This window comes from Drosophila willistoni, assembly GCF_018902025.1.
Source record: "Drosophila willistoni isolate 14030-0811.24 chromosome XR unlocalized genomic scaffold, UCI_dwil_1.1 Seg8, whole genome shotgun sequence".
In the NCBI taxonomy this organism is placed as follows: domain Eukaryota; kingdom Metazoa; phylum Arthropoda; class Insecta; order Diptera; family Drosophilidae; genus Drosophila; species Drosophila willistoni.
In genome coordinates, this window is record NW_025814059.1 from 712,897 (window position 1) to 736,205 (window position 23,309).

Genomic DNA, 23,309 nt, shown 5'->3' on the forward strand with positions numbered 1-23,309 from the left:
GCAAATGTGCCCCAGTTTAGTTTCACAAGTTTTTGTGAAAGAATTTATAGAAATATACATATTTTGCATCCTACAGCCAACTATTTGGTAAGCATATCTTTTGGTCTATTCATTTTGCAAAATTGTTTTGGTTGTGTATGTGTGTGTGTGTGTGAAAAAGTTTGCCATGTGATTTCTATGCAATCAAACAAAAGAAACAACTCAAGCAATATAAATCCGCCCACTACCGCCTCACATATTTAAGCTCAATTAATTGCAAGAATTGAAATCTGAAATTGAATGAAACTTTGCTTCATAAAACATTTGCAATATCAGATTAAAATATGTATGTACATGCATTTTTATAAAAGATTTAAGCCAGAATGATGAATAAAGCTTAAATGGGACACGAAAAAATATTATAGATTTTTAGCTTGATATTTTTATGACTCAACATAAACATGATACAATTTTTTAAATAAATTTTTAAAATATTGTTCTTTGTTCTTGGTTTTTCATTACTTTTCTATTCCCACAAAGATGAGCTGAAAATAAAGCAAATTTCGAGCAATTAATTAAATGTTTTTTCTCTCTTTGACCCTCTATTATGTTGGTATTAAATCTAAGCCAAATTTTTGCAATATTTTTTAAATTTTCTAACGTGACCATTAAAATGTCAGATTTCCCCTTACCAAATTAAAGTTCATTTTGTTAATTACTGACCTTGACTATGAGAGATTTACAAGATTGTGTGCAATGGGACTTAAATTAGGACTAGAGACTTACAAAGTCGTTAACTCTTTCACTCTCGCTCTCTCTCTTTCGCTTTAGTGTCACTTAGTCGTTTTCTATTCAATTTCACCTTCAATTTTAAACTCGATTTCAAGTCGATTTGATTTTGTGTTTTGTCTTTGAAGTGTTTTGTCTTGTATGGTCCTTTCCTCTGGTCTATTCTGTTCTGTTCTGGCTTGCCCAATTCAAATCGGCAATCGATTTCATTTCCTTTCAGCCTTTATAGTTTGACCTCAATGTCCGATAGAGTTCTAACATTTCTTTCTTCTAGCCCGCCCCGCCCCGCACCACATTCGCCTACACATTTCCATTCACCTTGGCGCCTTTCTCTTCTATGTAATTTTGGTGCAAACACTTTTTAAGAGGAATATGTGATTTGCTTTTTGGGCAAACCGAGAGTTGTACTCAGATTTCCATTTATCCATTTGGTGTATGTATGTGTATGTGTGTGTGTGTGTGTGTGTTTTTTTTATACCCTTGCAAAAAGGGTATATTAATTTTGGTCAAAAGTGTGCAACGCATAGAAGGAAGCATCTCCGACCATAAAAAGTATATATATTCTTGATCAGCACGACGAGACGAGTTCAAATAGCCATGTCCGTCCGTCCGTCCGTCCGTCCGTCCGTCCGTCTGGATCAACGCAAACTCCTCCTAGACCGTTTAAGCTACAGAGCTGAGATTTTGCATGTAGGCTTGTATATACTGCAGGCGTTGTATATCTCGGATTTAGCCGGATCGGATCACTACATCATATAGCTCCCATACAAATGGCAAAGTCACGAACAGTGACTTTTCTTAATAACTTCGTTATTTTTTGAGCTATGGTCGTGAAATTTAATATTGGTGAGTTAATTACACATATAAACGACTATGCCAAATTTGACCAAGATCGGGTGACTATATCATGTAGCTCCCATAGGAACGATCTTTCGAAAACAGTGACTTTTGTCAATAACTTCGTTACTTTTGACGCGATTGCTTTCAAATTAAACATTTGTTAGTTTAATATATCTGTTAATGACTTTGCCAAATTTGATAAGGATCAGGTATATATATCATATAGCTCCCATAGGAACGATCGGTGGAAAACAGTGACTTTGATCAATATATCGTTATTTCCTATGCTAAGATTGTAGGCCGTTCTTTCGGAAACATTAGCCTTTTTAGCTTAAACGTTTTTCCACTTTGATGGCTTTAGCTAAGGAAAGAGTTACCAAAAATGTTGCAAGGGTATACAAACTTTGACGCGGTCGAAGTTAGCCCCGGCCCTCTGGTTTTTTTTTGATTTGTATGCCTGTCCAGTTCACTCTCACCCCCCGCAACGCCCACGCATCCCTTAACCAGCTAGTGCAATTTTGTAGGTCAATCGTTCGTCTCCTTCATTTTTTTTCTGTTTTCTTGTACTGAGTTTTCACACACACACACACACACACACACACAGTCATACAGAGGGACATACACGTCACTTTGCTTTGGGAAATGTGATTGTGACAGTGGGCGTGCCAGTCAGCCACGCCTACCCCACAGTTGTCATGCCAAATGCAGTGAACCCACCCTCCAATTCCACATTCCTCATGCCCCCTCCCCCTTACCATCCATCCTAACCTCTCACACTGTTTGTATTGCATGCAAACGTCTCGAACAATAAATTCCATTGCGTTTTTCGAACTAAAAATTCGTGCTTGGTCGCTTGGTCGCCTGGTCAGGATGCCACCATCGCTGCCACCCCATTCGGCCCTCTAACTGTATATATGGCTAGGCACATGGTGCATATTTGATTTTATCTGTTAACTCTTTTAGCCACAAATCTACACAGCTACCACAATGCAGGCCAAAAATGCGTTCGGGATTCGAGATTTGGCTGCAACTGACAGGCCGAGCCCAGGCTGGGGGTCATCATGGTGTTGGTGGTGATGGAGGTGGTGTTGCTTCGTCTTCCGCCCCCCTCCCTCCTTTTTGGTGATGCCAATGTCCAGGCATAAATGTATGCTACCAATTCGTAGCTCTATCTCTATCTATCTGGTCGACAGTTTGTTGTGAATGGCAGTTTTGGCCTACCCAATTTGTTTTATGATGCACAGAATGCACAAGCCTCTCATTGTTTTACTCTAGGGAGAAAGCAGGCGTGGGACAGAGACAGAGACACTCAACGAGCGAGAGGTACAGTTTTGTGGTGCATAGAGTGAGAGTGTGGGGTATAATTGGTTTTCTATTAAACTTGCTTAAGTGCAGAGGTAAAAAAATCTAAAAGGAATGACTAAAAAGTAGATAAGCTTTCCAGCAAAAAACAAAACTGAACGAAAAAAAAAGAAAAGAAAAAAAACTCTGGGCCAAAGCGACAAAAAAACGGTAATCTTCCAAATAGAAAAAAAAATAAGAACTCTAAGCATAAAAAATTGCACTAAAAGCTAATAAATGGGCAAAATAGAAACACAAAACCAAATGAATAAAACTCAGACCAAGATTCAAACTGTAGCAAGAAAATGTTCAGTAAAATCAAATAGCAAAGAACAGAAAAACCTGCAAGTGAACAAGAAAGAAAATTTGATATTGGCAGTTGGAAAATAAGAAATATTAGAAGGAAGGCCATCTTTAAAAGGCAAAAATTAAATTATAAGAAATAGTAAATTCAGGACATTTACGAATTTACGAAAAGACAATAAGAAAATGTAAACTGAAGAGTGTTTAAAATGGATGAAATACCCAGGAGAAAAAATAAAGCTTAATCAAATAAATTTATAGAAAGAAAATAAACTGAAATTAGTGAAAACAGCGTAAATAAAAAATTTAAAAAAGGAAAGTAAAAAAATTATCCCAAACCAAAACTTCACAAAACTAAGCTTATTCTCTGAAGGATTCACTGACAATTAAATAAAGATTAAAGATTAAAAAATGAAACAATCTAAGAAACATTCTGAAATGAAAGCCAACTAAATATGAGACCACAAGCAATTGGCAAATAATATGAAAATAACATATTTATAAATATATAACAAAAATATTTTGCGAAAAGGTGGAATCTGCAGTTGCAAGCTTTGCCGTTCTTTTTTCGTTCAATGTAGTTTGAATTCCCAACTACTTTTAGCGTTGAAGATATGGTATGGCCATTACGACTGTGGATTCTTTAGCGAAGTCTGCTGAAGATAGAATTTGGTGGTTGGTGGGTTTGGTGGTTCTTGAAATAGCTATACAGACAACCAGCTCACCTTTTGTGCTGCCTATGATTTAAAATCTTCTAAATTAGTAAGATAAATTGACCTTAAGCCGGCTTAAGCCCAGTTTTGATTTATAAATATAAAGAAAGAATAAATTGGAGTGAAAATTTGGAAAGAAAGAAATTTTTGGCAAATTTATATATAGTTTTGAAAGTGTTTTAGGGTTTAATCTATCCCTTCAATTATACCAATTTATAAACGTCAATCATTTATTAAATTCTAATCTTAATTCGATCTGTCCCACAATTAGAGTATTTTTGGATTCGCTCAATTGCGATTTCTTCATTTCCGTTTGGCTGATTTTATTGTTTCTTTTTTTCTCGTCGTTTGTGGCACTCGACTCACATACAAATTTATTGTTTATTATGCCACATGCGGATAGTATGGATATATGTATATATATCACTCTCTCTCTCTCTCTCTCTCTCTCAGTACATATTGTATATGTATCAGTAGCGGATCTACGGGGGGTGAAAAAGGGGAAATTTCCCCCCCCAAAACTCCGAGTCGGATAGACAATCAGAGTTTGGTTATGAAATTTTACTTGGTCAAACAAATTTTTGACTTCGATTTCCCCTCCCAAAATCGAGCGCACGATCCGCCACTGATATGTATATGCATTCATATTTTGTCATATTTCTGGTCATGCACTGGTCCGAGTTTGATTTTGATTTGTATTTTTCGATTTTGTTCATTTTTATATATATTTTTGTATGGCCCGCATAAAATGTAGTTCATCAGTTCGGTGCGGCATTGTTTGATTTTCTCAATATGTTGCACATATAAAAAAAAATGATAAAAACAACTGAAAGAAAAATAGAGCTAGGGATGGGGGCAAAAAAAGGGGCAACAGCAATAATAAAAAAAAAAGGAAAAGAAAAATAGTGAAAATTTCTGACATATTTTTGAGTTTATTGTTTCTGCTGGACTGTGGAAATTCGCTTTGTTGCTTTGTAGTAGCGCTTTGTTTGCCATTTTCTAGCAAATATTTTGCACAAACACAAACATGAGCAATAGACAGAAGACAGAAGGCAGAAGTAAAAGCAGCAGAGACATAGAATGCAAGTCAATGCAAAGCAAAAGAAAAACATAAACAAAACTGGGAACACATCCACATGCATAGACGCACTCACACTCATCAATTGCTTCTCTTGTTCTTTTACCACTTCTCTATCATGTTACAAATTGCTCAAGTGCGCAGGATATTGAACAAGAACCAAAGACTTTGACTTGGCCAACGTTTTGGCTTTGCCTTTTGTCCACATGACAGGGAGGAAGATGGCAATCCCTTCCTGGCTGCCCGCCTGCCCGCCTGCCTGCCGTTTACTCGTCCAGAGCCCAGAGACCACACTCTGCTCGTCAAGCATCTTCTTGCCCCTTTCTATATCGGCCACCATCAAGTGTGCGTGTGTGTGTGTGTGCGAGGCAAAAAGTTTTCCAAAGACAAATAAAACTGTTAAGTGAACTCTTGAGTCGGCAATACTTTGTCTAAGTAGGACAGACGAAGGACGAAGAACGAAGAACGACTTCAACGACTACGAGAAAGATGACGAGGACGGGAACAAGAAGAACGAGGAGGATGACGACGACGTAAAGGGGTTGTAAATATCAAATTTGTAAATATGTAGAAAATACGGGCATGTTTAGCATTTGCAAACATTTATACCCCAACCCAACCCTCGAATTCTCCTCACCCACTCACACACAGAACCACTTTTCCTCTCTCTCTCTCTCTCTCTCTTTATCTGTCTGTCACTCTTTGAAAATACACCGAAAATGCCAACGGAGATGTCCAATTGATGTCCTTGCTCCTGTTTGTATCCTACAGGTGCACATTTCTCTTACTTTTACTCACGTTTAGTTTGGTTTTCGGTTTCGTTTTATATTTTTCTGTATTGTATATTTTTCATAGCATACTTTCCAGCGGATGGCAAAATTTATCTATAAGATACATTGCATTGGTATCTAATTGGAGTTAACTCTAATTAATTGTAAGACACAATTTGTTTTTGGAAATATTCTTATAAGGATTAATCCCATGGTGATGGAATTGGGTTGAATCAGTGTATATATAATATCAGCCGAATGTTTCATACGTAATCTATATAACAGATATTTTACAAACCTTTTAATGAACTTTGAAATTAATTTTCCTGGTGCAACTATTTGAATGAATAAATATTTTGTTAACTTATTGCAACCCATCTAATTTAAATGCAAGAACACTCCCTAAGAAACTTTATCTTTCTTATATTTTCTGATTTTATATCATGGAAATTTTCTGCACTTTAATTTAATGGACAATTAATGAATTGCAGCTTTGCTATGACTTAAAATTCAAATATCGTTGTCGTCTTTTTTGTCTCTTTTAGTTCTTGGTTCTTTTTTATTTATTCTTTTATTTGTTTTTTTTTTTTTTTGTAGGAATTTTCTTCCACAAGCTTACAAATACCTCGTTGCCTAAAGCACCACCCTTCGCCCTCAGATTCCCTTTTCCAGCACATTTGCTGCCCTTGATGCGACGACTCCTTGTCCTCCACCTTTTCCGTTTGCCCCGTTGACTTACTTCAGGTGCGGAAATAAACTCTCCCTTGACCTGTCTTCCGCTTTTGTATACACCTTCAGCTCCTTCGGCGTCTTCTACTCCTACTCTCATTCCCGTTCCATCCACCAGCTCTTCCGGTTGCTATGACAATGTCCGTATTGTAGTTGAGTCAATATATTATACATTGTCGTCTCTGTTTCTACTGTATTTCCTTCAATTGGGCCAGATGGTTGGGCCACACTGCTGGGATGCCATGGATGGATGGATGGGGAATGATCGACCCGCTCCTCTAAAGGAACGCTTACAGCTTTGTTAGCAGTTTTCGAAGGGCAACACAACAACAACAACAATAACAAGAAAAAAACAAAACAAAAAAAAAAAAGAAGAAGAAGGAAAGTGCACAAGTAGCACAAAATGTCAATGTAAATAAATAAATTTTGAAATGTATATCTTTGGCTTGTTCTCTACCCGGTGCCCCCCAATCTCTCGCCCTCTCTCTGTCTCTTGGTGTGTGTCGTATCTCTAACATCGTCTCTACATACGCTTGGTTGTGTTTTGCATGTGTCGTCTACCCCCAAAACCCTCCACACCCCCTTTTTTGCCACCAAAAACCAATGTAGCCAGTTTTTTTCTACCCCACCGTCTCCCGCATCAACAATTTTTAGATAGCTACACATGTTCAGGTATCCGTTGAGTATGTTGTGTGTGTGTTGTGTGGGTGGTTGGCCGAACGGGTGGGGTGATGGTGAGAAGGAAGGCGATATATTGTTATTGTTCTTGTTCTTGTTGTTGTTGTTGCTGTTTGTTGTTCGGTTTGTTGGCATTGTTATTGCCATTTGGGCCATGGGGGAAAAGTCATTCGTTTAGGCCTTGTATATCGTTCATATCATTTGTTGTTTTATTGGTTAATTTTTCGTTATGAATTATGGCTCACAAGTGTTTGCCATTGGAGAGACAAAGAGAAGACAAGTTTGAATTCATCTAATACGCTCTTTACACAACTGAATAACTTAATAGGATTTGGTTACAAAACCCAATTGCTTCTAAAAATATATTACTTTAAATTCTATTTCTTTACATTATACATTTTTATTTATTCTTTCTTGCAGATAATGGCTGCAATTCCCTAACAAAAGTAAAAGTAAATTAAATAATTTTGACATTAAACGAATTGAAAAAACTTGAAAAATCGAAAACAGCAAACAAATTTTAAACTTTCGTGGGTAAGTTTAAAATATTTTCTACAATTTCATTTGCATATATTTCTATATTTAGGTATATATCTTTATATTTCATAATTCCCATTAACAAATCTGAATATCTCTTGGCTTTGAGAAAAAAAGGATAATTAAATGAAATAAATCACTTGCAATGAATGAAGTCTACAACCTTACATCAGTGTAATTTCTTTAAAAGTCTTCAGATATACATTAAACGTTTTAGATATATCTATTTGAGATGAAAATTCAAATGTCAAGTTAACTTTCATTTGGAATATAAAGTTCGAGATGTACTTTTTAAATGGCAAATGCTTCTGGTATCATCGTTTGACTACTTGAAAAAAAGGTTCATTAAGAAAGAATTTCTTTGCGTAGGTCTTTAGAATTAAGTTTTTTTTTTTTTGTTGTATAAGTAGCAAGTCATCTAAGGAAACAAATTAACAAGCCCTAAGTCTGATCTCTAGATAAGATTTAGTTGAAGAATGTTCACAAAACAGGAAGCCTCAAAAATTCTTAGTTGGGTTTGAAACTCAACTAAATTTGTTGAAATTTTTATGTAAAATAAATGTAAATTATATGTAGAAATGGCTTGAGAGATCGGCCTTAACTGTGTGTAGCTATTACCATAGATGGCGCTGCTGAGTTCAATCGGTATCTTGGGCGGTTTATTTAAATTGTCAAAAAAATTTTTAAATGATATTCATTGAAAGCAATTTTGTGAGATTTAAATTGATTTTAATTTCTGAAAACAACTTCCTCTCAGTCATGATGCTGGTGATCATTCACCTTCTCTTTGGCCCTTCTCCTTCTCCCGTTGTTGTGTGTCTCTCGTCGGCCATTCGAAATCGATCATGATGCAGCAGTTTTTTAGTTGTTGTTGTTGTTTTCTGCTTGTTACTGGGTTGCCCCCGTACCCACTTGTTGTTTGGACCGCATTGCAACATTGGCTACTGTTTTGTTTTGCAGCCAAACTATTTACTTATCAGGCATAACAGCTGCCTCCGTTCTTCTAGCCCGTTCATCTCGCTCGTTAACGACCGACACACGCTCCAAAGGCAAAAAGGCAGAAAGGCAAAAAAAAAAAAAAACTGAAAAAAAATCATCATCAAATGCATTTTGAAATTGATGCTATCATAGATGAAATGATAATTATCAAAAGACAAATGGTACGCGGCGCTTCTTCTGCATACACACACACACACACAGACACATATAAAACACTGCAGGAGTCAAAGTCGGAGATGGGTAATTCGAGATAGATGCAGTGCATTGAGGTGAGGGAGATTGGCTGTGCCGTACTCTGGCCAGGAGGGCAAGCAGTCCAGCAGGCGGGTAGGCGGGAAGGTATGCTTGTTGGCTGGCTGGATGGCAAGCAGGCAGGTAGGTAGGTAAGGAATCCATCAACATGTGTACATACATATTTCAAATCCAATTTATGTACTTGCATAGCCGAAACGCAATTACTTCGCAGTTAACGCCCAGTCCTCAGTCTCAGTTGCAGTTGCGTTGAAAATCTCCCCGATGAACGTCGAAGCATAAAAATCATCGCCCAACGATGATGACGATGACGACGACGACGACGACGACGTCAACAACTGCCGCCGGTTTGTATTACCTACCAACTATGACGATGTTGGCTTGTAAGCGATCCTGCGCCTATAAATTGCCAACCAGGCAATGCAACAACAACAACAACAACAGCAACAGCGTTTCGGTCGCGGCCAGCGGCTGCTTCTTGTAAACCAAAATCTTAACGATTTCATGAGCATATGTGTTATATGATGCCATAAAAAAATTTAAATAATATATGAATCAAATGAATTTTATACAAATTTCGAAATATGCAAACCACACTTTTTGGAAATCCTTTGAAATATGCACCAGAACTTTCAATACTGCACAGTACAATTAATCTTATAGCTGTCAAAAAGGCAGCCACACTTTTTTGCGACTATGTAAATTTCTTTTAAATATGCAGTCACACTTTTGCTATCGTCTCTAGAAAATGTATTTTTACTATGACATAAGGAAATTTTGTTAATTCTATTGTAAGGTTCTGCTTTTTCCTTAGAAATTCTTCGAATTTTCGGCTTAGGAAAGAGCATTATGGCTTCGTGTTGATTGTAAACAAAGTTAACCCATTTTCATGCTTTGTTTTTGCGTTGAGTGTCCGCACTCGCTCGCTCTGAACCACAGTAAAAGCCGTAGTCAGAGCCTGAGTCTGACTCTGAGCCTGAGCCTCTGAGTCTTCGCATGATGACCATCATGCCAAGAAGTTAACAAGTTTGCGCCGCCGCCGCCAAATGGGAGAAAGGCCAAAGAGACGCAAACGCAGATGCAGGCTGTGTAAATTTTAATGGCTGGAAGTTGCTGCTTGTTGCATCCACATTCACGATACACACAGAACGCAAAAGACCGACAGAGAGAAAAAGAGAGAGAGAAAGAGATAGATTGTTGGTACTTGGGGTATGTTTAAGCCTGTTTCAGTTTCTGCTTCAATTTTACTGAGCTAGAGCAGGCAGCAGCAGCAGCAGCAGCAGCAGCCTCTGTATTGCGTTGCGTAGGGCGCTGCGTAATTGTAGGCCGTTGTTTTAGCTTGTTGTCGATAATTAGCGCTTGTTACCCCTCAACACGCTTTACCCCCGCACCACTTCGCTGGTTGCCCCCCCTCCGCTCATTTGGCCGTAGAGGCAAGAGCCAACAGCCTGGTTATTATTTATTATGATCTTCTTGTTGTTTTTCATCATAGCTCATTGCCCATGACCATGCGCAAGAAAACACAGTGAGAGAGAGAGAGAGAGGGAGAGAAAAAAAAAAGGAAACATGCCATGTCCATTGGCCCCCGTGCATTTTCCATAATTATTTCAGGTACGCGCGCGCTTTAAACGCTTCTCTTTAGCCAAGACACACACCCCTATGATCGGTGCACGAAATGTGCTCCTGATGTTGTAATATAATATGAAAAACGAACACAACACAAAAAAAAAAAGACCATCCAGATATATATATATATATATAAACAGGCAGCAGTTAGTTTTCAATTTTTTCTTTTTTTACTCCCCTCTCTTCTGTGTTTCAGTTTCAGTTAAGTTTAGTTAAAAGAAAAACGAAGCCTTCACTATGGCTGGCCCCTGCGGTTGTTTGAGCTTTGGCAGTCGTTTACACTACAATGAAGTGGAATTACCAAGAGCCGATCGATTCGCATTCCCCCCCTAAAGGAACTCGGCCATATTATAGTAATTACAAAATTAATGCCAAGATCGCTCAATGACGAAATGACTGTAAAGACAGAGACAGAGGTAAAGAGGGAGCGAGACAGACAGATATAGAGATAAAGGGAGATCACAAAAGCGAACAAAGTTGATCAACACGATCTTATCGAAATGATGAGAAGAGTGAGAAATCTCTGTGATCTGTGATCTAATATAGTTAACATGGTTTTTGCAGTTAATTCACAGCAAAAAAAAAAATAAAAAAGGAAATTCATAGGGCATCATTAAATAGCCCTGCAAAGTGTGTATCTGTGTGTGTGTGTGTGTGTGTGTGTGTTGCCTTGGTTGCTTCTCACTCCTTTTAAGCTACTGTGACCTTCTGTTTGCTTGATTGCATTGTTCACACTTCCCAATGCGAACCGAACCCAATGACTGCTTATCCTTCAAGGCTGTTAAAACAATTTACACCACAAAAGACAGATTTTGTTGGCCCTTGTTGTGTTGTTATTTCCCCCTGCTTTTTATATTGCGCCCCGTCTCCCAAAATCGAAATTCGCATAACTTTGCGTTTATTTTTTGATCGTTAAGCCCTTTTGGGCTCTCTCTCTCTGTCCCTCTCTCCATCTGTCTGTCTGTCTGTCTGTCTGTCTCTCACCTACAGCCCAGGTAACAGGGGCCAGGCAACACAACGGCAGCAACTTAATCGACATCGTTTTCACATTGTTGTCAATTGTCTTGCCTTTTCCACTCTTTGCATGTCCAAACCAACTCCAACCCATCCACATTCAAAGACTTTGTCCTGTCCCTGCGTCCAGCCTTCACATCAAAACTTGAGTTGAGCCTGTCTCCTGGTCCGAAGCCTCTCGACTTCCTGTCAAAGTTCAACAAACCGCCCCAACCAAAAAAAAAAAAATAAAATAAAAACACACAGCAAAAGAAAAAAAAAATTGAGCTCCGTTCGCTATAATTGCAGATTGTGTGCAATGTTCAGTGTGGAAAAAGGCGATCAGCAACAGCAACGGCAGCAGCAGCGGCAGCCATCAGCTCTGCCTACGTTTCGTTAATATTTTTGCAAATTTTTTTAACCTCCACTTTGCCCAGCTCCTGGCCCAGGCTCAGGCCCAGGCCCAGACCCAGACCCAGCCGCCTAACCACCACCAAAAACGTATGTAGACGATCCAAGCAAGGAAACAGCAGAACAGCTGGCCAAAAAACTCGACCACAAAGTACTTAGTATAATTATTAACTTGAACTAACAATTCAATACGGAAATTAGAAATAAAAACAAAATTTTAAATTTATAAGAAATGATTATAGACTTTGTATGGACTTAATAAATCTAATAATGATTGCATTATTAAATTCATTTAGAATTCAATTAAAACTAAACCCAGATGATATTATTTTTTGAACTACAGCTATGTAATAACGTTTGAAAATTATTTTTTATTCAGTCATAGTCATTTAGTCATGAAATTCAGAGGCTTTTTGTATTAAGAATGGGTCTACAAAATTTTAATTTTTAATTTAAATGTTTATTATTTACATTTTGGTAGATTTCTTTCAATTTGAGATCTTTTCTGATTCTAAGTCTAAGTCTAACTTATGTTATATATAATTCTTACATTTTAAAATAAAATATTATCAATTATTTACATTTATTCAATAAATTTTCTTTAATATTCGATTAGCTAGCTTTTTATTTGTATTTACAAGTAAAGTTGGAACTATCTCATTCAATGTTCTTTATTAAATATTATTGAATGAAAGTCAAAAATTTTAAATGAAAATGGTTTCCAAAGTGTGTTCTTAACGTCAAATCAATTGAGATTTGAATATTATTAAGTAATCTAGTTAGTCTAGTTAATTATAATGTAAGAAAACTCTAAGTTAATAGATACCCCAAAGCAAAATCAAACTAATATAGACATCGAATGCGGTAGAAAATAAATCCTATATATAGAAATAGTCATTCCCAAGTTAAGTGTCAAAGTTTTGATATGATTCTCATATGATATTGAGACACTTGAAGTTTTGCATACCCTTTGAATGCTCTGCACATTGAAAGGAGGTATTCAAAAAATCTCAGCCTGAGCCATATACGTTTTATACTGTTTACCCCGTGTGAGTGAGTGAGTGAGTCTTTCTCTCTCCACACATCGGTTGCATGTGGTACACGCAGACTAAACCAGTTTGAGGCTAACCAGCTTCAACTTTAGGCTTCAGCTTCAGCTTCATGCCAACATGGGTGAACGTAAACGTTGGTGATCTTAGCCGAAGCTCTGAATGCTGCTGGTACGTATGTTGCTGTTGCTGTTGCTGTTGCTGTTGTGATCGATTGCTGTTTGAGCATGCAAATGTGTAAAGACGCCTCCACCATGAAACCGGCTAACCTGGCCACAACCAGACCCTGAGCCTCAGCCTGAGCCTGGACAGAAACGTGTCCGTTGCAGCAGCAGCAGCGACAAAATGCTAAATATATTTGTAAGTTGGTGTTTCTTTCTTTTTTTCTTTTTTTTTTTTTTTGTTCATTTTAGAGGTTTTTGGTTTTTCTTTGACGATCGACTGGCATTGATTTTTTGACTGAGAGTCGTGAGATGCTTGGCGTTGATTTTTGATGAATTTATTAAGATTTTTTTTTTTTTGCAACTTTTTTGGTCAGCTTCTTCTTCGGCTGCTGTTGCTGCTTCTTGTTGTTTTTGCAACAAAAATTGAGGTTCAGTTGTTCTCTAATGAGTTTCGGGAAAACGGGGCAAAAAGTCAAAAGTTTTCGGCTTTAGGAATGAGAAGGTATTTCTTGTACCTGACCAGCACCGCGACCGCCTTCTATTTCGGGTAACAAATCAACGCCTTTACGCTTGATCTATGATTAGTGTCAGCCGCTGAAATGTTCAACCGCAGCAATTTTATTGTTGTTAGATTGATATATGGGCCCGCAGTGCGACCACACAATATTTTTTTTTTTTGTAATTTTCCAAAGATACCTGGCTAAGAGAGGAGGATACCACAAATTTCCAAGCAATTGACCGTGTCTAACAAAAGGAAGAAAATCTAGCAACAACGACCCATTGGTCTCTCCTGCCAAGCGTCTCGAAATGTTGTCCTTCTCCCGCAGCAGGATAGCCCAGCCAGCTGTTGTCCTTTTTAGGCCTTTTTTTTTTGTTTCGGACTGAGTTAATGTGACCAACTCTCTCTCTCTCTCTTTCATTCTGCATTCTGCATTCTTTATTATCCGTTTCTTACCGTGTTGTTGTCTTTTGTGCCTAGCTCTGACAGCTGCTTCTAGCGGATACTTTTTCTTCAGTTCTTTCTTTTTTTTTTCGTTTTGTTCCTTTAACGTTTTCTTAGTCATGTCGCTCTTTTGTTACGCAAAACGTTTGTTTACCCAAAACACAGACCCACAACATGGAGAGAGAGAGGGGAAGGGAAACTCACAGGAAGAGTGGAAAATCGGAAAATTGGAAAATTGTGCGTACAATTGTACGGCTTAGCCTCTTGTTGATATTTTCTTATACATTTGTGATTTATTTTGATCGATCGCTGCAGTAGATGTATGCGTTCTCTTTTAGGGCTTAAGGAACACACAATCTGTTCGGTTTAGTTCTACTCGATTCTGTTGTTCATCAACTTTCTTTCTATCTTGCTGCCTTCTGCCCTTCCCTTTCTCCTGTTGTTGTTTATTTATGGTCTTAATTTTTGGTCGTTTACCCCACAAATAGTTCCCGAAAAATTGCACATGTCCACACAGAGAGTCTCACACAATTGAATGGAGAATTCTTTTTACTACTCTTCGTTTTGTTTACAACAAGAAGAATGGCTTGAATAAATTGTTCAGTTTCTTCTCGGGATTAACTAGGTGGCCTTAATAATAAAAAATAAAAAAAACCCCAAGAAGAGAAAATTGTTGAGAAATATCGAAAACGAAACCAAAATGACAAAGAATATTGAAGAAGTTCTTTATTGATTTCTAGCAGTTACTTTGTATCAATATTTGCCCACTTATCCTCACACACAGACACACCATGTGGTGTTCATACAGGGTGCCTCGAAAACATTTCCAAAGTAAATGAGAGAAAAGCTTACCCTATTGACCGCCAATAACCTGTCTGTGGAGAATTCCAAAGTAATGGAAATTGGGTTTTAAACCTTTCAAAAAGTTTAGAGGTCACAAATACCGCCCTTTTACTTAACTGAAATTGCTTGTGCATTATGTGGTACTTAAACTTGTAACGCATAAAGTAATTTAAAAATAATATCTACTTAAAATGTGCATGTAGTTAATTTTTACAACTACTGCTGTAAAAATGACATTAAACCTTCTTTTTTTCTGCTCCAAAGATTCTCTACAAATAAATTGCAATATTTTTTTTTCAATAATGATTAATTTTTTAGTTTTACCAGAAGTCATTAAGTTGGCAATTGATTTTGTAATAACATTGTTGGTCTTTTTTTTTTTGCTTCTTGGCTTGTTTTTATTAAATCAATACAAGAACACAATGAAAATAAAGAAGTAGAAGAAGACACATTCCATTTTTTGAAGTGGTTATTTTGGACTTTGAGCCCACAAACACAGCGAATTCATTTTTAATCTTCAATCAAAAACTGTTCCATTATTCCATTCCCAATCAAAACTCCTTGAGACAACAACCATCTTATGCCAAGGACTTCTAGTCAGCACAATTCCAAAATCCACCAACTCATCATTATTGTTGATTATGATGAAGTTTCTGCTGCTGCTGCTGCTGCTGCTGCTGCTGATGATGATGATGATGATGACGATGATGACGACTTAAGGCTCTCAATCAATCAGCAGCTGGCTAAACCAATTGTAATCAGCAGCTTCAACTTCAGAGTTCCAACTCCATTAGGCCACTCCCCGCCAAGCAGTGCCACCTACTCCTACTCCTCTCTTAAGGCATGCCATGCCATGCCAGGCCATACATATGTGTGCATAGGTCTGGGAATTGAAATCCAATAAAGCTGTCACACATCACCTGGTGACCAGCACTCCAAGCCACATCCACATCCACATCCACATCTCCATCTTTCAGTTAAAATCTTTTGTTATTTTGGTGTGAAAAATCTGAGAAAAATTATAATAATCATAAAAAAAAGAAAAAAAAAAATAAAAAACTTCACAACTTTCGTGCAAATCTTTTTGGGCAGAACTTAACAAATTTCCATAACATTCACACCACACAATGAAATATTTGTATCTATGTATATAGCTAAAAGTATGTACACATTTTAAGCAATATGTATGTATGTATGTACATACCAACAGTCAACTGTCCAGTTGAGACAACGCTCTGTTTTATTTGCCACGTCATTTTTGTAGCGTGTTTCTTTTTTTATTCATTTTTCGGTTAGCTTTTGCGGTTTACCCCCAAAGAGCCTTCTCTCTGTGTTTACAAATGGAGGCGGGGGTGGCCCCCTCATGGCATGGTGGGTGGAGAAGAGGCAGATGGAGGGATCCAGAGGGGAAGCTGTTGTATAACTTTTTGATTTTTTAAGTAGACACCTAAATGTGAATAGCGAAACGAATCGTAGCATCCAAGTCGCAAGTCTGCGCATCGCATCTGTCAGATATATATGTATATATATATATTTTTGTCTTTCGCCTGCCTGCTTAGTGAAGTGTAGTTAGGATCGTTGCCGAATGCTGGACGCCAAAAAGAAATGCACTTGCAGAAATGCTTACAATGAGAACAAGCTCCAGAAAATTTGCCTAAATTTTTGAAATGGTAATGAAAATTTCTTCTTAATGAAAGCTTTTCGCATTTAAGATTGACATTTTAGCTATTGATTTCAGAAAGGATCAAAGACGTCTAAGATAAGTTTGTGATCCTTTCAAAGCAGTTTCTTACAATCTGAATTAAATAAAAGCTTGTTAATCGATTTTGTTAGTTTCGTATTGTTTTCCTATAATTACCTAACAATGGAAATTATATGTGAAAAGTGGATTATTGAACAAATATCCTGCTTCAAGTGAAATTTTTATGCGATTTATGATTTTTCAATGGGCCGTTTGCCCATGGAGGTGTTCGCCTTTTTAAGGCGTCCTCATGGAGAGATTTCACTGCATTTATGTACTTATAAGCAGGTGAATTAAGGATTCTATGCGATCAAAAGTTTCAAAATAAAAAGAGAATTCCTTAAGAGCCTTCAATGAATTAGTTTTCTGATCATAAGAATCGAATGGCAAAAGGAAAACTTCTAGGAAAAGCAACTTAGCAAATTTAGAACATTTCAAACCTAATTTGCATATCATATAGTTAAGTTTTCGGACAGTGTAAATGTGTCTCGTCTTGTTTTCACCTTAACCTACACGAACCGACGAAATGAACAAACCGGAGGAGCGAGCGAGCGAGCGAGCAAGCGAATGGGGGTAACAAAGACGGCGCGATGCGGTTGCCGCCGCTGCCAATAATGCAATGGAGAGGCGTGATAATGCAGTTTAGTAAGTGCTACGAGATGCAGACGGAATAGCAGACGGAACAAGAGTAGGTTGAGAGGGTGGCGGGGAGGCGGATCTGATGCTGGAGACTGTCGTTAGGCAGCGCTGCAAAATTTACAAACGACGAGAGACCCAAACCAAAGCAAACCCAAAACCAAGCACTAACAAAAAAAAAACCTCCAAACAATCAGCGCAGTCACAACGAAACTACGTGGCCTACGTCGACTCCATCTAACGGATTGAGTGAGTGACTGGCTCAGGCTTGAACAACAGCTCTGGCGATTTTGGTATTCGGGGAGGGCTTCAAATGTGCGCAATATGCAGCACTTGGCACGATATTTTTTTTTCCTCTATTTTTTTGTGTTGGTTTTAAATCATTTAACTTGCCTAGAAGATGATGATGACGATGATGATGACGGCAATGACGATGACGATGATGATGGTGGTGGTGGTGGTGGGGACGACGACGTCGGCGCAAGACACTTAAAACGTGATCGAAAAATGATGTTGCTGGGCCCCCAACCATAGGCAACCGCAAGGCTCTCCACCACCAAATAGCTCCAAAACAACAGCAACAACAACAACAACAACCGAGCACATTCTGAGAGAGTGCGGGGGAAATAAGGTCACGTGCAGAAATATGTTCGTGGTGGTTTGTTGGTCGGAGAGATGTTAATGATTTGCAGCTCAGTTCCAAGCCAAATCCCCCTGTTTGCCACCAGTCCGCCACAAAACCCAGCCTCAGCCTTAGCCCCAACCTCTGGACAGTCCAACAATTTTGCATATTTCTTGGCACAGAGCTCCTCTTGCAGATAGTAGGTAATATGCTCGTTAATGTGCCCAGTTCCAGTTGGAGTTCAAAAACCAGGAAGTGACTCAACAACAACACCACCACCACCACCACCAACAACAACAACAACAACAGCCAAACGGAGGTGAAAAATATGACTTGGTTATTTATTGTTGAAGTGTTGCAGTGCAAAAAAGTAACCACAGCACAACAAAAATATGAAGAAAGGGGGGCCTAAACTTCAGCTTTGGGTATTTAGACTGTGATTTATTTTGCCTGACACGGCAGGCGGGCGGTGCAAGAACACAAGCGAACAGAACAGAGAGCAGAACTTAACTCAGCCAACCAACAAACCAACCAACCAGCCAACCAGCCAACCAACTTGGGGATCGAGAGCCACAATAAGCCATAATTATCAAATGCCAGCTGATCAAATGGTTGTGCGGACCACGTTAGCGTTCTGTGGGAGCAGGGGGCGGTGGAGGAGAATGAAGGATGTGGAAGGAAAAACGCATACGACCAAAGATTCTCAATTGGTCATGCCAAAATGATGATAACTCATTGACTAAACATGGGAATTTTCAAAACAACAGGAAAAAAAAAACAGGACTAACCTCTAGTTATGAAATTAGAGAGTCAGAACATCATCAAACTAAGTTTTTGTCCTTGAAACCGTTGAATTTACTAAAAAATGTAACATAATGAAAAACTCTCAAGCATTTTAATTGAATTGAAATGCTTTTAACCCTTTCTGGTCTAGCTCAAAATTAATTGGGATTAATTTCAATACATTCCTACTAACAATAAACAAATTTAAAACAATTCAACTGATAAATATTTGTGATCATTTAAAAGTATTTAACAAGAGATACAAAAAGATGCATTTGGATGTAATTTTTCCATGAAATGAAAACAAAACAAAGTTTGTAAGAAATTTATCCTAATACTTCCGTTTCTACTGAACATTTTCCTTTGCCCCGCCTCAAGAAAATTGTATATAGTTGGGTTGGGTAGACCAATCAACTATTATTTCTACCTTCCAGAATATGCTTAATCTTTTTTCTAATGCCTTCTCACGCCCCCTTTTTTTTCCTGCTGGTTACATTCACTGTCACATGCGCCGCTTAAAGAGGAGGAGAAGGAGGAGGAGGAGTATAGAGGAGACTGACAGACAGATAGACGGACGGATGGACAGTCTCAGCAAGCAAACCGACCCTTCTCAATCAATTGGATCGAAAAAACGGCAGGGTACACAAGCCAGAGTCAGAGTCGGAGTCAGAGTCAGAGAGTAACATTCAAGCACAAGCAACCACATCTAAAAAGGTGCTTCAAAAAACCGTCGCACCGCCTTCTTCTCCTGCGTATGTGCACCCTTCTCTAGCCACGATAGTTGCTGCTGCTGATGTTCTCGTTGTGTGCTGTCCAAATCGATAAAATGCACCGCGATCCACCGCCGCGGCACACATCAAATTAGTTATTAATTGAAGTGGAAAGTTCTCAGAATGTGTACCACAGCGGGCGGTCAACGCGCATGCGTTTAGCTGGCTAAAGATGAGATACTTTTTCATATGGATGTATCTTGGTTTGTTCATTTGTATGTATGTATGTATCTAGGTAGTTACCTGACTCGTCGACTTCTCGAGTTGAGCTGGCTTGTTAGCCATTTAACCTGTTGCCAATTGCCGAATGCCGGCAGGATCTGAGCATTAAGCATTTTATCATTTATTTTATATATGTATATTTATGTGTATGTGTGTATATATGTCGTGTATGTATGTGTGCGCGCATTCGACAATTTCTCTGTCTCTCTAATTTCGATTTTTGACCAAAAACAGTTTTGTCCTAGTTGTCGCCTAACAATTTGGTGAATGGCAAAAAAGCTATAAATCTCTTCGTTTACTTTGTGGTTTTTTGTCTTCTTTTTCTTGCCTATTTCTTAGCTCTCTCTCTCTCTCTTTCTTTTTTTTTCTTTCGATTTGTTCAAACAAATTCATGAGAAAGTCAAAGTCGTTTCCTTCATGTGCTATGTGCTATGTGCTATGTGGAGTTTTTGGAGCTCTAAAGCTAGACTTGAAGCTAGAGCTAAAGTTGGAGTTGGAGTCGGTAGCTCCTTGAGGTCTGTGTGTTTGTTTGCCTGTCATTAGACACAAAACGTTTGGATGGAACACACAACAACAACAACAACAACAAAAAAACAAAAAAAAAATATATAAAAAAAAAGCGTCGAGTGTAAAGAGAGTGTGTGTGGTGTGTGTGTGTATGTGTGTGTGTGTGTGTAGTAGACACTAGACCGAAAGTCTGCGCTCACTTGTGCTTCTTTAGATTGGACTCGAAACTCAAGTGAAGTGGCACTTGTATGCCAAAACAAGCCACGTCACTTTGGTCCACTCTACACTCCAATCCATCTGCAGCCACTCCATTCGATGCCTTCACTTCACCACCATCACCATCACCATCCACGCGAGAAAGAAGCTTCCAGCCAGGCAAGCAAGTAACCAAGCCATCCAACCATCCAACCAACCAACCAACCGTCCAAACAGTAACAAAAACCTCGTAGCTTTCACTCCACATCTCGTTAAGTGTCTTGTAAAATGGCATTGTTTTCGTTTTTCATTCAACAAAAATGAGACAAAAACAAGAAGAAGAAGAAAAAAAAAATCAAAATCGAACAAAAATTGTGCGTTTCAGTTCACTTTGGATCGTTATTTTATCTCCTCTTATTATTATTATTTTTATTTGTCATCATATTTGTCATAAACTTCATAAATTATACCCCAACTCCATCTAACTTGTTATACCATCGCACATATCAGGTGTCTATCAATATGTCTCTGATTGCATTATTGAATTTGCATTCTCGGATTTACATAATTATTTTATGCTCTGACCTACATGATATGCGATAATATGAGTAGGTTTCGGTTCCAAAACGAAAAGAAAAAAAAATCAAAACACAACACAAATACGAAAAAAACAACAACAATATTTATATATGTATATAAATGAATTATCATAATATGGCTATATTAAGACGAAAATGGTGAGGAAAATCTCAATCTCTATGGCATGGAAATGTGAGATTATCAAATCAACCAAACCGTGCCCTAAGATACATATTTTTCTCCAGAATATTGATCAATCTATGTATATGAATATAAATGCATTTCAAAATGATCATTTCAATAGACTAAACCCAACCCAAAACGAAGATGCAACAGTTTTTCATAATCTTAATATTGGGTTAAACAGTTAAACCACTCCTAAGTTTGTGTGTGTGTGTGTGATTATATCCCATTAATATAGGCAAATAAGAATAATAAACTTTTTACACTTCTTAAAATCGATGAAAGTGAAGTCAATAACCAATAATTAGATTTATAAAAAGGAATTTCAAAACCATAAATAGTTCAGGAAGAAGAAACAAAAATAATACAAACAATATACCATTAGAACAAACAATAACTAATTTCATTTAAATAAAGTATCTGTGAGATGTTGTGAATTGAGTTGCCAAAATTAATGTAGAATGTAGATTCATAATCTTTGTTCGTGTGGAAGGATACGGCTGACTTCGAGATATACAACCTGTGCTCTGTAGCTCTTACGGTCTGGGCTGAGATGGCCCTGATACAGACGGACGGACAGACGCGCGGACATGGCTATTTCAACTCGTCTCGTCGTGCTGATCAAGAATATATGCACTTTATATGGTCAGAGATGATTCCTTCTATGTGTTGCACACTTCTCACTAAAACTAATATACCCTTTTTGCAAGGGCATAAAAATCGATAACAAAAAAAATGAACTCTTATTTTCATTTCAAAATAAGAGTAGGCCTTGTGTTTCTTCTGTCATTTTCATTGTCAATACCCCAGATCCGATTCGGATTCATTTCAGTAGCAAAGCACCAGAGCAAGTAACAACATTAATAAGTCTCTAAACAAAATTAAGGTAAGTAAAAAAAACCCAAAAAACAAAAATAAAAATATCCTGGTGAGTATTGATTAAAGCGAAAATCATAGAATAGAAAGGGTTTGCCTTAGGATATTCAACATGGAAAGGCGACACACACACACCCTCTAACAACTGACGGATGTTACTGTAATCCTTTTTCGAACCTTTTCTTTTTCTCTTCTAGGACATTGCTCGATATTAATGAGGTCACCCCGGTTACCGAATACAATGGACGGCATTCCATGGGAGCAGCCAATGGAGACACTGTAGATTGGTTGGCGCGATCTTGGGGCCTAATGACGACTTATTTGAACGACTTCATTGAATGCCTATTTCAGTGACGTTCTGGTCGACCATTGGGAGTGAATTTTTCGTGGAAACGTTTACCCACTATCGCCGATGAGAACGACACCGTAATTCGCGTTCAATGAAGTCGCTTCGGTAAGACGTCATTTTGCACCATGTATCGCGCCAACCAATCCATAGTATCCTCGTTGGCTGCTGCGATGAAGAGCCGCCCATTGTAGTCAGTGACTGGGGTGACCTCATTAAACTCTGGACAGCGAACGTTTCTGAATCCCCGAAAAATCCCAAAGAAGTCTAGCAGATTTTTGGTACACTCCGAGAAAGAAACGACCAAAACAAAGAGCCTGGTCTCTGGGAGTTCACTTAAGGGAGCCGCTGTCCATTTACCTCTTTCGGTTCCATTTCGTGCTATGACGGGGCGCAGCCTCGCATACCGCATGCCTCCACCACAGACGAGGTGGTCTGCAAGCTCCTGTTACTGGATTCAAGGACCTGTCTGAACTTTGATTCCAAGAAAACCCATTGCTTGATCCAAAGGAGGGCTCAATGCTTGAGCTGAGTTCGGCGCACCTTCAAAACCAACTGAGGCCAACTTGGCTCCACAACTTCCAATGGAACGGAACTGGTCCAACACGACCAGCCCGAAGAGATGCTGTTTAAATCTTAATTCTATTGCAGTTTAAGAGAAAGAAATAAAAGACCAATTAGAAAATATTTTAAAAAAAATGTTAAATCTTGTGAAAATTACTGTTTTCGACCGATCTTTCCTATTTAAGCTAACGAATATTAATTTGCCATCTGTAGCTCTAACAGTCTAGGCAGAGTTTGCTCTGATCCAG

General features: G+C 38.2%; 1 long non-coding RNA gene across 1 annotated transcript; it reads left to right on the forward strand.

Annotated features, from left to right (window-relative positions):
• Positions 1-22,062: 22,062 nt before the first annotated feature.
• LOC124460754 lies at positions 22,063-23,184 on the forward strand. Its single transcript, XR_006954759.1, has 2 exons — positions 22,063-22,161; positions 22,349-23,184. It is a non-coding gene; the product is annotated as an uncharacterized LOC124460754 (long non-coding RNA).
• Positions 23,185-23,309: the final 125 nt, after the last annotated feature.